This window comes from Anolis carolinensis, chromosome 1 (genome assembly GCF_035594765.1).
Source record: "Anolis carolinensis isolate JA03-04 chromosome 1, rAnoCar3.1.pri, whole genome shotgun sequence".
Taxonomy (NCBI): Eukaryota; Metazoa; Chordata; class Lepidosauria; order Squamata; family Dactyloidae; genus Anolis; species Anolis carolinensis.
The window spans coordinates 273,168,518-273,182,588 of NC_085841.1; the positions used below are offsets into that span (position 1 = coordinate 273,168,518).

The 14,071-nt window shown below is 38.9% G+C and overlaps 1 long non-coding RNA gene across 1 annotated transcript in view; it reads left to right on the forward strand.

The window, feature by feature from the left end:
• Positions 1–1,435: 1,435 nt before the first annotated feature.
• Positions 1,436–14,071, forward strand: part of LOC134295383 (uncharacterized) — a 37,769-nt gene continuing 25,133 nt past the window's right edge. Inside the window, exon 1 of the long non-coding RNA XR_010001933.1 lies at positions 1,436–12,287. This is a non-coding gene — a long non-coding RNA (uncharacterized LOC134295383). The remainder of the gene's footprint in view (positions 12,288–14,071) is intronic.

Genomic DNA, 14,071 nt, shown 5'->3' on the forward strand with positions numbered 1-14,071 from the left:
CTTTCCAGCCCTTTCTTCCTCTGTGAACATTATAGTGCTCTAAAAGATAGGTTTACTTTATTCTCAAACTGGAAGTGATGGCTAATATAAGAAGAAAGGTCATAGGTCAGTGGTAGAACAAATGCCTAGTGAGCAAGAAGTCCCTAGTTTGACATGCAGCACTTCCAGATAAGGCATGCTGAGAAGGAATCTTGTCTGAAACCCTAGGAAACTCACTACTGCTCAGTGTTAACCATATTGGACAGCTTCCTATGTTCTGAGGTCAACTGATGTGATGCAAGTGTTGAAACCTATTCCTAAACAGGCGAAGAATGCTCCTGTCCCATTCAAGTAACCTAATTAAATTATTTTCAGCAACCCCTTATTTTGTTTGCCAAGATGAAATTCACAAAGGCATTCAAAGCCCAGTTAACAGACACTAACTCCTTCCTAGGGTGCAGCCTCTGCTGCCTTGTTCCTGTGGAGCAGTGGTTCCCAACCTTTTTTTGACTAGGGACCACTTTGACCAGGGACCACTCCCTAACATCCATACCAAAAGGGTGACAAATCAGTTTTTGGTCAACTTTAAATTTGGTTTGGTTATTTGGGGTGCTGATTCAGAAATTACATTGGATAGAACACATCAACTCTAGTTTCTGGTACAGAACATATGCCATCCAGTAGTTGCCATCTGCTCGCCCACAGAAAACCATATTTAATAATCTAAAGCTGATATGGTCTATCCGATGCAATTTTCTGATTCAGCACTCCAAATAATCCCAGGAACAGGCCTAAAAACGAAGATACCAACTTTTTTTTTAAAGTTGGGCTGTGTTATTATCCTTGGATTTTGTTGATACTAGTGTAAAAAAAAAGAAGGGGAGGGGGCTGAGGCTGAAAAAAATACAAAAATCATAGTGTGAGACCCAAGAAACTGTCCCTAACAGCTATAACAACAACAACAACAACAACTTTGGGAGACTAAACAGGGTCTTACAAAGGCTACTTTCCCATTACAACTGATGGCAATGGGAGCTAATAATAATAATAATAATAATAATTACTTTGGGGGGACTAAACAGAGTCTTACAAAGGGTTGCTTTTCCATTACAACTCTTGTGTTTGGCAATGGAGCTAATAATAATATTAGTTACTTTGGGCAACTAAACGGGGTCTTACAAAGTGCTGCTTTCCCGTTACAACTGATGTATGGCAATGGAAGCTAATATTAATAACTTTTGGGGACTCTTTGTCTCTCACACTCCCTCACGCATGACGCCATGTGAGTCTTCTCTGCCCTGGCCTGGGAAGCCTCCCAAGGCTGAGAAAGCACTGGTGAACATAACGGCCTTCCTTAATTCCTTATCTCCCTCTCCCTCTCCCTCCCTCCCTCCCTCCCTCCCTCCCTCGCACATGCTTCCAGGTGAGTCTTAATTGCCCTGGCCTGGGAAGCCTCCCAAGGCCAAGAAAGCACTGGCGCTGGTGTCTCCTTCCTTCCTTCTCTCCCTTTCCTTCTCTCTTCTGCTATACTCCAATGGTGGCATGCGCTCCTGGCGCCAATTTTCCCTGCATGTCCTGCAGACCTTATTTTACATTTAACAGCCCACCAGTGGGCCATGGCCCATGGCTTGGGAACCACTGTGGAGGGAACACTCCAGTTGTGGTTGGTGCCTCCTGTGTCAGTGTATTGGTGAATCTCTTGTGGCTTTTAGATTGAAAGTTAAAGAAGCTTCCCAGGGTCCTGAATCCTATTCTTCAATAGATGTAGCATGATAGATAGTAGGCATGTGTGATCGATAAAACAATGTTTCAAAAGTCATTACAAAACTGGGGGGCACTGGCATTTTGTTTCTAAAGTGTTTCTACAGTATAGTTAGTAAAAATGTTGTTACTACAATGAGAGTAGCAAAATTTTGCTACTTTTTTGTTAAGTAATTGAACAAGTGGGGAAACTTCAGGGGCTGATTTCTCCTTCATTTTTATGCTATCGTGATGAAACTTGCTATAATTGTTCCATACATCTTCCACTGTTAGCCGACCAAATTTCAGACTGTTACACTCATCAACTAATTTTAGGGGAATTTTTGATTTTTTTTTTTAGAAATAATATGTTTTTTTTAAAAAACTACAAGAGATATCTACTTGAATTTTATATACAATGCACAAGATAACCAGAGCATCAATCCCCAGAAGTTTCAGAAAGATTCACACATCTATGGATTTTGGGGGATTTTAAAAAATTTAAACAAAAACCATTTATTCTCCAAAAAAGCAACAATAGCAATTCCCATGAATGCCTGTCTGTCTATATGACACACAATTATCCACATAACTTCAACTTAACACAGATTTATATTAATACTTACTAACTTACTTTAGTCCTCTTTGCAAATTCAGTCATTTCTGGCTGGGGTCACTGGGCTTTCTGATGCTGAGCATTGAATTCTGGGAAAAGTAGTTTTCCCAGAATTCTGGGAGAATGCTTTTTGCATTCTCTGTCACAGGGGGCCTCGCCTTCGCAAACTACAATTTCCAGAATGCTGTGTTCTCAGTCTCCAGCCCAACTCTGTAAGTCCCACCTCCAGCTGCCTTTCCTTATGGCGACTAGGCCAAAAAAAAAAGCCTTGATTTTAAAAAGATGTGATGTTCTCCTAGCTTTTTGCGTTTTGTACTGGAATATCCTGGTTCCTGAGATGATCTCAGACCACCTTCTCCCTCTCCTCTTTTTTTGGACTGTTACAGACATTTTCATATCAAATCATGACAGCCACTGACTGTCATGTCAGGTGGTGTCCTCTAAAAAAGGTTGGGGGTGAATTATTATTATTGTGGAAATAATGTTAAAATCATGATTAACCAGTGATTGTGAATATGAGACGGTTACCTGGTATGTATATGTCAAACAAACAAACATTCACAGATTTCCCATCCATAGATTCTTTATTCTTTAGCCCTGGAAATTAGCATACTTCTAGTATCAGTAGGAACTGCAAAGTGGATATTCTTTATATGACCCTGATTTTGAAATGTTGCTGGCATTGCACCAAAGGACCATGCAGCAGAATAGCTCTCCTGCCACAACAAATATTATCTGTCAGAGGGACACCATGGTTTTCAAAAAGCACTTTGCTGATGGAATATGGCTTGCTTCAATCTGGCTATTTAGATAAGATAATCTCTTGCAATGCTTCTCTTAATCACTAGCTCCTATTTGCAATAATCAAGCTGGAGGAGGGGTGTCTACAAATTCGTGTAGAAATATTCATTTGAGTGTGATCTATCACACATCATTGTTTCAAGTAGCAAATGAGCTTTGTTTTCATTCCATCTGCAAATGTTGCACATTTGAGTACCTAAAACATCTAAGATCCTTAGTTATGTATATTTATCAGAATAATGTCTCCCCTCATGCCCTACAAACCTGATTTACTAAGCAGCTGTTGCTGCAACTAATGTAAAATGGTTCTCCTACTGATTGGGGCACCACATACTGGGGCTTCCACCTCCCTCCAGCAATCTCTGGTGGGACAATCAGAAGCAAGATCCCAGTTGCACTTCCTCCTTGCTCTGGAGATTGTGGTGGAAGTAAAAGCATCAGTATGCAGTGCCCCAATAATAGGAGAACAGATGTCCACTGCTTGCAGCTGCTGCCACAATTGTTGAAGGAGTTCAACAATTGTGGTAATAATATCATGATCATAAATATATCCGGACCATGAATACTCTAAGTTACACATCTGTAACTGTAATAGTAAATTCCAGCCAATATTTCACAAAAAGAAATACAAGGTTCAAATGAACGTTAAACTAAGAGCAATGCAGAGGAAGGCTGATTTGAAGCGCAATTTTTTCTTAACTGCATAGAATGAGGAAACATGGTTAGCGTAGAAAAGCAGAGTTTTAGAATTACAGGGTCAGCCCTGGATCAGGTAGCTTTCCTCCCAATATGACAAGGTTGATGCAGCTGACCAAGGCCTGAATCATAGTGTGGAAAGACATTTTGTTGGGTTGCAGAGCTGTATTAGCCTGAATTTCCTTATTCTCTTTAGTCATCCCTTCTGAAGCCTTCTTCCATATAAGCAGGAGGAGTTGTATTGGCCCAGAGGGAATGCTCTTTGCTCCTCCTTGCTACAAAATGAGTATCATAGTAGTGTCAGTGAATAAATTGGAAGTGTCAGGATAGCAAAGATAATGCTAAAAACCGTAATATTTCCTCTAGCATTGTGCAGATGACACATTCAGAAATTGCAGGGGAGTTTGTATTGGAGGAATGTATGTGTGTCTTTCTTATAATCATCCGCAGGCCATGAAGAGGAACGAAGATAATTTAGTCCTTCATTCCACCCCCAGCCCCAGTATCCCTCCACTCCCCACAATCCTACGGAGGGTTTATTATTGAAAGCATTTGACAACGCTTTGCTTCAAAAGAATAAAAAGCTTTGTCTCCTGTCCAATAATGTCCTTCTGGCCCAAACTCAGGCTTTGGATGCAATCCACACCATTCTCTCATGTCAATGTCATTTCTGTGAGACAGGGAATCATAACAGAATTCACAGCAAGGGAGCTGACACCAACCTTCCTCAACCACAAATCAGATAGCCTGGTCATCATTATGCCAATGGTGTTTGTTTCCATCTTTAAGCAAATACAAGGCTATTCTATGTGCCAGTCTCAGGAGTGCGGGTGACTTCTCCCTGCCCTTGGCTATCGTGTGTTTAATTTAAGAAACGTGCCCGTATACTACGATGGCCATTGTTTACCGCTGTCATTGTTATCAAAGCAAGTAAAGACATTAGAATCTGTCCTGTCACTGGGTTTTATTTTCTTCATGTCAGAAGACAATGAGACTCTCCACATCCAGTCCTTGTCTAAGGACACTTTGCAGAAAAGGACTTTCATGTCTTATATTTGGCAAGCACTGACAAGGTCTCATGGGCTTTTTTGTCTCAGTGCTTCTTGAACAAAATGTGGGTACCATATCTCCAGAAGAGGAGTTGTGTGGGAAATGGTTCAGAGTAAATTTAAGAGAATAAAGTCTTCAAATGGGAGACTAAAGCATCACAATTTTACGAGTGATGATATTTTTTTCATTACAAAGATGGGCAATTTGTATCACCTCAAATATTTTTTAAATGAAAGCCACTCTATGGGAGTACCATGGACCCCAGAACTTGGTTGAGGCACCCCTGAACTCATCAGGCAAATTGGACCACCTAGATTCTTATGTAGCTGGGCCCTATGAGGAATTGTCAGAAGTGCACCTAAAGCATGAAGCACCAAAATATTAAGAAAACCAAAAGAAATCAAGTACTTCCAGGAATAATGAAGACTTCATGACACCTTTGCACACTTGGGGCTAAGTTACACTGAACATATGGAAGGAACTTCTAAGAAATATTAACCATGACCTCCAGATCCCTTGGTCAGATCACTCTCAGTGTGAAATTTTATGCAATGGTTCTGATACGAAATAAATAAATGCTTTTATTTTTTGCATCTTAGATGCACCATCTTATACTTATGTCCACTTATTTTTATTTTCCTGCTTTAGAGTCATTTCCCCCAATTTAGAGAGAACCTTTTGGAACATGTTTCCATTTCTTTTTATTTACTAAATAGCTGTCATTGGTAAGTATGACCACTTCACTATATACTCCTATTGCAAGTTCAAGAATCAGGATTTTCCATGTCTCAGATGTGATAGATATATATGTTTTACACTTTCTTTTGAAAGTAATATGTGTGTTTGATTCTGTTATCTTCTAACTGTAACATGTCTTCTGCATAGCTTTTGCTTTGAAATAGTGTTGTCTATGGGTGGATGTTTTCATCCTTTTGTAAAAATATACCTGGAATAGGCAACTTTAATAATGATCTTTCTGCCAATGTTGAGATCCCCCCCCCCCCCAAAAAAAATACAGGGTTTCTGAGAAATATGCCTATCACGGTCTTCTGAAATGTCACAAAGTCATGAGTTCTCCAGGGCTGTCTGGATTCTCCAGAGTAATTTATCAGGCTTGATGTTAAATAAATCTGTGATGGAGAAGAAAAAATGATGTTGTTTCCCCAAATACTTTGGTCTACAACATTCTTAAAATGCATAAGAGAATGTAGACAAATGTTAGCCTGACTTAGGTCCACAACATCTGATGAAGTGGTTTGTAGTCCACAACAGTGTATGCCAAATAATATTTGATGCCATTTAAGGTGACCCTAGACTCTGTTGTTATTTTTTTGTTTTGTCCAACTAACACAGTTGCTGCTTGGAAATGTTTTTCAAAGATTATCTCAGTTTTCTTTGTTTAAAAGTACAGAACATAAAGAATCGATCACATGAATTCTGAATAGAAGTGTCTGACTTCCACGACAGGTGATTTGAGATGAACATTCAAATAACTTCTCAGGAGCAGAATTCCTTTTCACAGAACAATCACACCTCAAATGTAATGGTCTCAGACAGTATGAATCACGAGAAACTATCATAGTTCTGATATATTAATCTAACTTCTCATTTTATTTTTGGCACAGTAAACTTGCCATGAGGTGATATGGCATGGCACATGTTTCATGTAAATTAGTTTATCTGTTCCTTGGGAGGGGGACTCAATCAAAACTAACATGTATTTAAGCAATGTATGTGTAAGAGACTGTGAAACAAATTACATATTTTATCCCTAAATCTCATGTGGTAAAATTGCCCCATTTAAAAAAAGCCGCCGCCACCAACAGGAGGGGTGGGATTGTTTTGTGGCTCAAGTTTTGATAAGCAACAGTCTTTTTATCAGCTACACAAAGCAGACTGATAAAAATAAAAGTTCTTTTGCCATTTTCACTTGAGTACTGGTGATATAATGAAGATGTACAGTATGTAGCTAAATTGAAGGCAATTTACCTTTTGTAAAGGGAAAATCATGCCTAATCCTTATTCATACCATATTGGGTACCATTGTGCTCACTTTTCTTCCTTTGGTTATGGATCTCTCACCCTGTGGCTTAATTGAGGAAAATCCCCACATATTGCTGCATAATAATTTCTTGCATTTTAATGAAGGCGTAGCTCCCTTATGATAACTGTGAGTATATCTCATCCCGTCTCATGTGAATGATATTTTGTGTTGAATAAATGTTGAAGAAGCAGGAGTGCGTACACTGGAGGGGGTGGGGGTAGTGGAAGAGACAGCTTAGCAGGGAGTTGCTAACTATATACCGTTCTGGACAGGAGCCTTAAGGGCAAAACACAGTGCTTGTCAGTTCATGTTTGCCTGGTCTCAGAGAGAAGAGGCATTTTCAGGTTTTGCATCATGATAGCCATTGCAAGCCGAACAGAGGCACTTTCACGCACAGGCCAGATGCGAGCATGGACACTGAGGAGAGGGACTAACATATGCTTCCTTGCATTTTCTCCAGACAATGAGACACTTAGTTCTCTCAGAAATGCAAGTCAGATGATAGGCTTTTAGGACCAAGCAAATGCATCTCGGATGCTCAGTTTCCAGCAAAGGGTTCATGTCATCAAACAATAGACTCACTCTTATCCTGTATGGAGCTGTTCTTTCTTTTCAAACGCAAGTTGATTGAAATGTGTATTTAAGATTATTCTTCCCTATCCTCCACTCAGCCAGCCTGCTTGTGTGGACATGGTGTGGCTTAGGCAAAATACACTTTTGGTGCCACTTTGGGAATACATTGGTGATAGTCTTTCAGCTTTAGTCAACCTTTGGATGAACAATTACAATGCATGGGGCTAGAGAGTGGGGGAAGCAGATGCAAAGTGAAAAAAGCAGGGCTCCTAAGAAACCTAAGCCCAGTTTCTTGGTTTGCTTTCTCCACTGTGTTCTGATTTAAACAGATGAAATGTACAATGTACAGCATCCAAATAAAGATGCATTCCATTTCATGCTAGGAATATAGAAATCTTTTAAATTTTCTTACATTTTCAGTAGATTCTTAAAATTGGAAATTCATGTCTTGTTCCCAATAAAGAAATATTTGGTTTTCAGTAAAAAAATCTTTACAAAAAGTGATTTGACCTGAAATTCTCACTTATCCTTACTCAGCAATAACCCAGACTGAATTCAATACTAGTGGGAAAGTGCATTTGGAACTGCAGCCTCCGTTACCCAATTATGCAATTCTCACCAACTGAAATAAATTTCACCCCAGTCTGTAGACAAATTCAATAGGTATCGTTATTTCCAGCACAGAGAAGACCACATTGCCCTTGTCTGCCACAACAGTGTGACTGATGAGCAGAGGTGGAAGCCCTCATTCAATACTAACATGGTTTAGTATACTGACGATTTAGATTCTACGAACTAGCACTTGACATCGAAACTATTCTACTGCTTTCTCCTCAATAGGTCCCCAAATCTAGGAGCCTCAGTTCCATCTATTACACTTCTTTTCCTCACCCCACAATTGTGCTATTCAACTGACTTGATTGAGGTTGTATTTTCATGAAATAGTCAGGTTAATTTAAAGCCCCCACAATGGAAGCCTATATATAAAAAGAATCCAATAAATCAGAGGTATAAATAAACAGGTAAATGTATTCCTTTTTTAAATGACCCTGAGAAAAATAAAGTAAAATAGTAAATTCATCTGTTTTTAAAGGGTTACTTAACAGTGGAATCCTATATGTCTACTCACATTTTGTGTTCAAATAGTAGTACATCTAAGCAGTGAACAATGTGGGGTTCATTTTTAAATAAACATGCATAGGACTGCACTTTGACTAATCTACCCATTAAGAGTCTGCTACCAATCCACATACTTCACTCTAATTTCTAGATGTGGGATCAATATATACAGAAGGCTTCTTTTCAGAATTCCATAGCTGCCCAATGTCTTATATAAGTTGCTCTTAACTGAAGAGAAGCTGTCCTATCACAGAATATTACATGGAAAGATATGGATATGGGAAGACTGGAGGCAAGCTGAAATTAGTCTAACTTCAAATTCTGGATAATTCAATTAAAGTTGAAAACACTGATCTACATACTTTGGATAGAGAAAACAACAGTAAGGTAACTGAACTTACCTAAGCGGAAGAATAGACAAGCAACACAAGATAGCAAACATACTGAGGGTACATCTAAACTGACTCTATAATGCAGCTTGGAATTAGTTTAGGAGGAACTGGTTTTGCTGCATGGGTGATTGGATTGACAGGTCTGGAACTGGTTTGAGGCCACGTAGGTCAGTGGTCCGCAACCTGTGAGTCCCCAGATGTTTTGGCCTTCAACTCTCAGAAATCCCAACAGCTGGTAAACTGCCTGGGATTTTTGGGAGTTGTAGGCCAAAACACCTGGGGATCCACAGGTTGAGAACCACTGAGGTAGGTGATTACGTTCACCACAGAACTTGGACTCAAACTGCTGTACCATTCCTCCCCCTCCATTTCCAGGAAAAATGTGCATCAGTGCTCCTGAGGCCTAGGTGGAAAAAGGGAAAGTGACAGGTATCAGAGCATTTCTTGGAAGCCCCCCCCCCAAATTCTGGAGTCTATAATTAGCTTCAGAAAGGGCGGTTGTCTACAATGCACTCCACATTTTGCAGAGCCGATTTCACTTTGGATCTAAGATACACTAGCATCTGTTGCAGTTCTTTATTTGGCTGACCTCAGACTTTCTTGGGACTTCATCACATCAGCAAATTTACCCGTTCTACAACATGTTCACCACAATTCGGGAAGAAGCCAGACAGATCTCATCAAACTATGTAGAGCTATTTCCAGTGGGGCTCCATCCCCAAACTGTGGTGAAAGTGTCATAGGATGAAACAATGAGGACATGGGAGTTTTCCCATATTGTTGTTGTCAGCAATGGGGTGAGCACAGGGAGAAGTCAAGCAACAATGCTTTCCTCCGTGGGATGTGGAAGGCAGCGATGTAGGGCATGGAGTGGGGTGATGGATTCCCCTGCTGCCACCTGGATTAACCATGCTGCATGGTGAATTCCCCCGCTGTCACCCATGCCAGGCAACTTCATGGGATCAGGTCCTTAATGCACTGTATACTCTCAAATGCATGCTGCAGTGCACATTGGTAGCATGCCCTTCATAGCATCTGTGGTTTTGAGTCATCTCAAAGCCACATTATAGTGTCAGTGTAGATAGAGCCTGAAAGACAGAGTCTATTTTGCTAGGTCAGTCAAACCACTGACATTAAAATGTACATGTAAAAAATTTGTGATACTGTAATTCTTCGATAGGATTCCAGCCATAGTGTGTGTTTGCCCCACTGGTTTCACACTGTATGTCACAAAAACTTGTACACATCGAGCAGATAAACTAGAAGGGCAATAGTTTCTGACATGAAATTGTGGCATCTTACAAAAACACATAGCAGCTCACAGTGTCACTGCTCGGATTCTACACATCGTTTTCTTGTTCAGAGGGATCTGAAAAAAAGTGTCTTGTTAACCCAATAGTTTAGCTATCAAAGTTGCACTGATAAGCACTATCTAATGACTGTTTCTGGCAACAGGGAGAAACTCCCAACTAATTATGTTACATATGCTGTTAACCACTTATAATGTGGGAAAAGCCAGAGACATCAAAGAATTTCCTTTCTCTTCTTTGTCTTTAATGATCCAGCAAAGGAATAGGTGGAATTATGGACAAAAGATATCTGAGGAGATCTATGGTAGAAAGCTGATATCTTCCTTTTGTTAACCCTAAGCAAAAGAAAGGTCATGCGCCATTTTCTATTGATTTTACCCTAGATGCAAGTAATCAAAGGACAGAAAGATTCCTGAAAGAGATTTTCTTTCGAAGGCAGAGTAGACCTGAGGAAGTTACTAAACTAATTAAAGTAATTTTTGCCTACCCAATAATAGCAGGCATACCATAATAGTTAGAAAGCCTCTTCAAAAGCCATTAAGTGGAAATTTATTTTGAAAGCAAGCGATGTCCACATTCTAGGAGGTAACTGAAATTCCAATGGTCTTCTTTGGGGAAAAACACATGATGGAGTTCAATATGAGGTAAGTTCCATTGCTTTCAATGAGATCTACACTCAAGGGGTTACCACTGCAATACCAGCAACTTCTTGGAATTTCAACTTATGTGCTATTATAAAACCATGGGCAGGACAGGAGGAATTAACCCACTACTACTAGATTCTTGGGCAATTTTCCCTTTCTACTTGTAGTTTCTGTGCAACTGAAAACGCTGTTTTTCCAAGCTCCTAAACTGTACAGATAACATAGGGTAGTTAGATTAAAATCCTAAGTATCCCTTTTAAGCTGATTTACAGACATTTACTTTTAGTTTTAAAGACTTCAGTGCCTTTTATGTAGCAAATATTCCAGTTTACCCTTTTTATATACTGTATATACTCAAGTATAAGCCTAATTTTCCAGCCCTTTTTTAGGGCTGAGAAAGCTCCCCTTGGCTTATACTCGAGTGAGGGTCCTGGCTAGCTTTTATTCAGGTCGGCTTATACTTGAGTATATAGGTATTCAGAGTTGGACAGTCTTATCTTATTAAAGTCTTATTATTATCTTAAATTACGGTTTTATATAAATATTCAAAGATATTTAACCTACTGATGCCTCAAATAATGCAATTTTATTGATATCTATTTTTATTTTTAAATTTGACCCATAGCTGCTGCATTTCCCACTCTCGTCTTATACTCAAGTCAATAAGTTTTCCCAGTTTTTATGGTAAAATTAGGTGCTTCGGCTTATATTCGGGTCGGCTTATACTCGAGTATATACGGGATATATATATATATATATATATATATATATATATATATATAATTGGATGTACATGTGCGGCATAATTATAAAGAGATAATTTTGATGGTATGCTTTGAAGACTGGTGGTACAGTCCTCAGTAATTGTATTCAGAAGTAAATCCTGTTGCGTTGAGTGTGGCTTTTTTCTAAGTAAATGTGCATAGTTTTGTGGTCTTGGTTATGGCATTTTACTGACTTAAGCTGCTATGAGTTTGTTTGCTTAAGGTGAGATAAAAATGTGCTTTAAAGGAAATCAAATATATAGCCTACCAAGAGCATCCATCCCCAAAGGGGAAGGGTGAAAGATTCAAAGTTCTGTTCTTTAAACTCAAGCAACCTGTCCTGGGACTCAAGCAACCAAAGGGTTTATTTTTCCTGCATGAACTTGATGGAGTATTAATTGAAATCCCATCTCTGTCTCTTCTCTGATAGACAAAGTTTAAGTTATATTTCCTGAGTTACAGTTTTCTTTTTCCAGGTTTATCCTTTCCCTCTCTCGCCATGACTCCAGCACAAAAAACCCACAAGGCTTCAAGTGATTCACCCCAAGTGTCCAGGCAAGTTGAAGACACGTGCACACACACAAGCAATCTAAGAAAATGTTCCCCTTGACAATACTGAGGTTTCTTTTGGGGCTTTCTCACTTGTTATTGTGGGTGTAGGTGGCTAAGGCAAAGAAGTGGAATCCTGTGATCCCTTCCCTAAATACAGACATGATTTATTTATTTACCAATTTAATTTATTTATATCTCACTTTGCTCCCAACAATGGGACTCATGACAAATTATGACTTATTACAAACAAATCAAGATTTAATAGCTATATAGAACTTATTTATAGATCATCCCCAGCACTTTGAATGGTACCCAGAAATGGACCCACAGCCAGTGGAGCCGTTCCTGTAGAAATGAAAGAAAACCAAACATCTGAATATGTTGATAATATGTTGTCGTTGTTTTGGGAGTCCTTTCACTCTTAGACATAAAGAATAGAGCAGATTGATGATGATAAATGGAAGCTCTTACGTGTTCCCGCATTCCAGAATCACCCGCAGAACAATAACATGCCACCCAGGTTTGCAGAACAAAAATACAGGAACTTTACTGATTTCAAGAGATCAAAAACAGTAGCATTTGCAATTGTCTGTCTGATTACTTACAGAAGTCCACAGTCATAAATCGTCCTTTCTCAGTCTACAAATCTGCTTCAGAGAAGAATACAGTCCTGGTTTGTTTATTTATTTATTTATGATACTTTTACCCCGTCTTTCTCACCCTGGAGGGGACTCAAGGCGGCTTCACAACCTGGCAATAATTCAATGCCTTTAAAAACAAAGTACAAAAACATTCATTTAAATACAGCAGAGTCTTACTTATCCAACCTTCACTCATCCAACGTTCTATATTATCCAACGTAGTCTGCCTTTTAGGAGTCCACATTTTTATAGTCAATGTTTTCAATACATTGCGATGTTTCAGTGCTAAATTCGTAAGTACTACATAATGTTACCATGTATTGAACTGCTTTTTTGGTCAATTTGTTGTAAAACATGATGTTTTGGTGCTTAATTTGTAAATTCCCCATTTCATCCATGGATGGTGAGGTTCGTTTTTTATTACCTTTCCCCTTACTTGGTCACTATGGTATTATATTGTATTTTGTGTTTTAATTTGTTTTTATATCTGAATGTTATGATGATACTGTTTTTAGTTATTTATATTGGTTTTAACTTGTCACATTTTTTTTCTGTTTTGGGCTTGGCCCCATGTTAGCCTCCCCGAGTCCCTTCGGGTAAATGGTGTTGGGATAGAAAAATAAAGTATTATTATTATTATTATTATTATTATTATTATTATTATTATTATTATGTAATTTGATGTTTAATAGGCTTTTCTTTAATCCCTCCTTATTATCCAACATTTTCGCTTATCCAACGGTCCACCAGCCTGATTATGTTGGATAAGCGAGACTCTACAGTAATAAACATTAGAATACAATTTAAAACACAATTAAACAATTAACATTTAACTCTGACAACAGGTTCTTCTCCCTCTTTTCTCAGCAGCAAACAGGCTTCAAAATAGCAAGACCTCTCTCTGAGTACACTCCTACCTTCACCAGCAGTACTCAGTCAGCAACTGAAAACTTGTCCAAACTGGTTCTGCAGCAGCTAAACAGAAACAGTATCAAATTACTGTATATACTCGAGTATAAGCTGCGATTTTCAGCCATTTTTTAGGACTGAAATAGCCCCCCTCGGCTTATACTCGGGTAAGGTCCTGGTTGGCTTATATTCGGGTCGGCTTATGCTTGAGTATATATGCTACATTTATTATTTATATCTA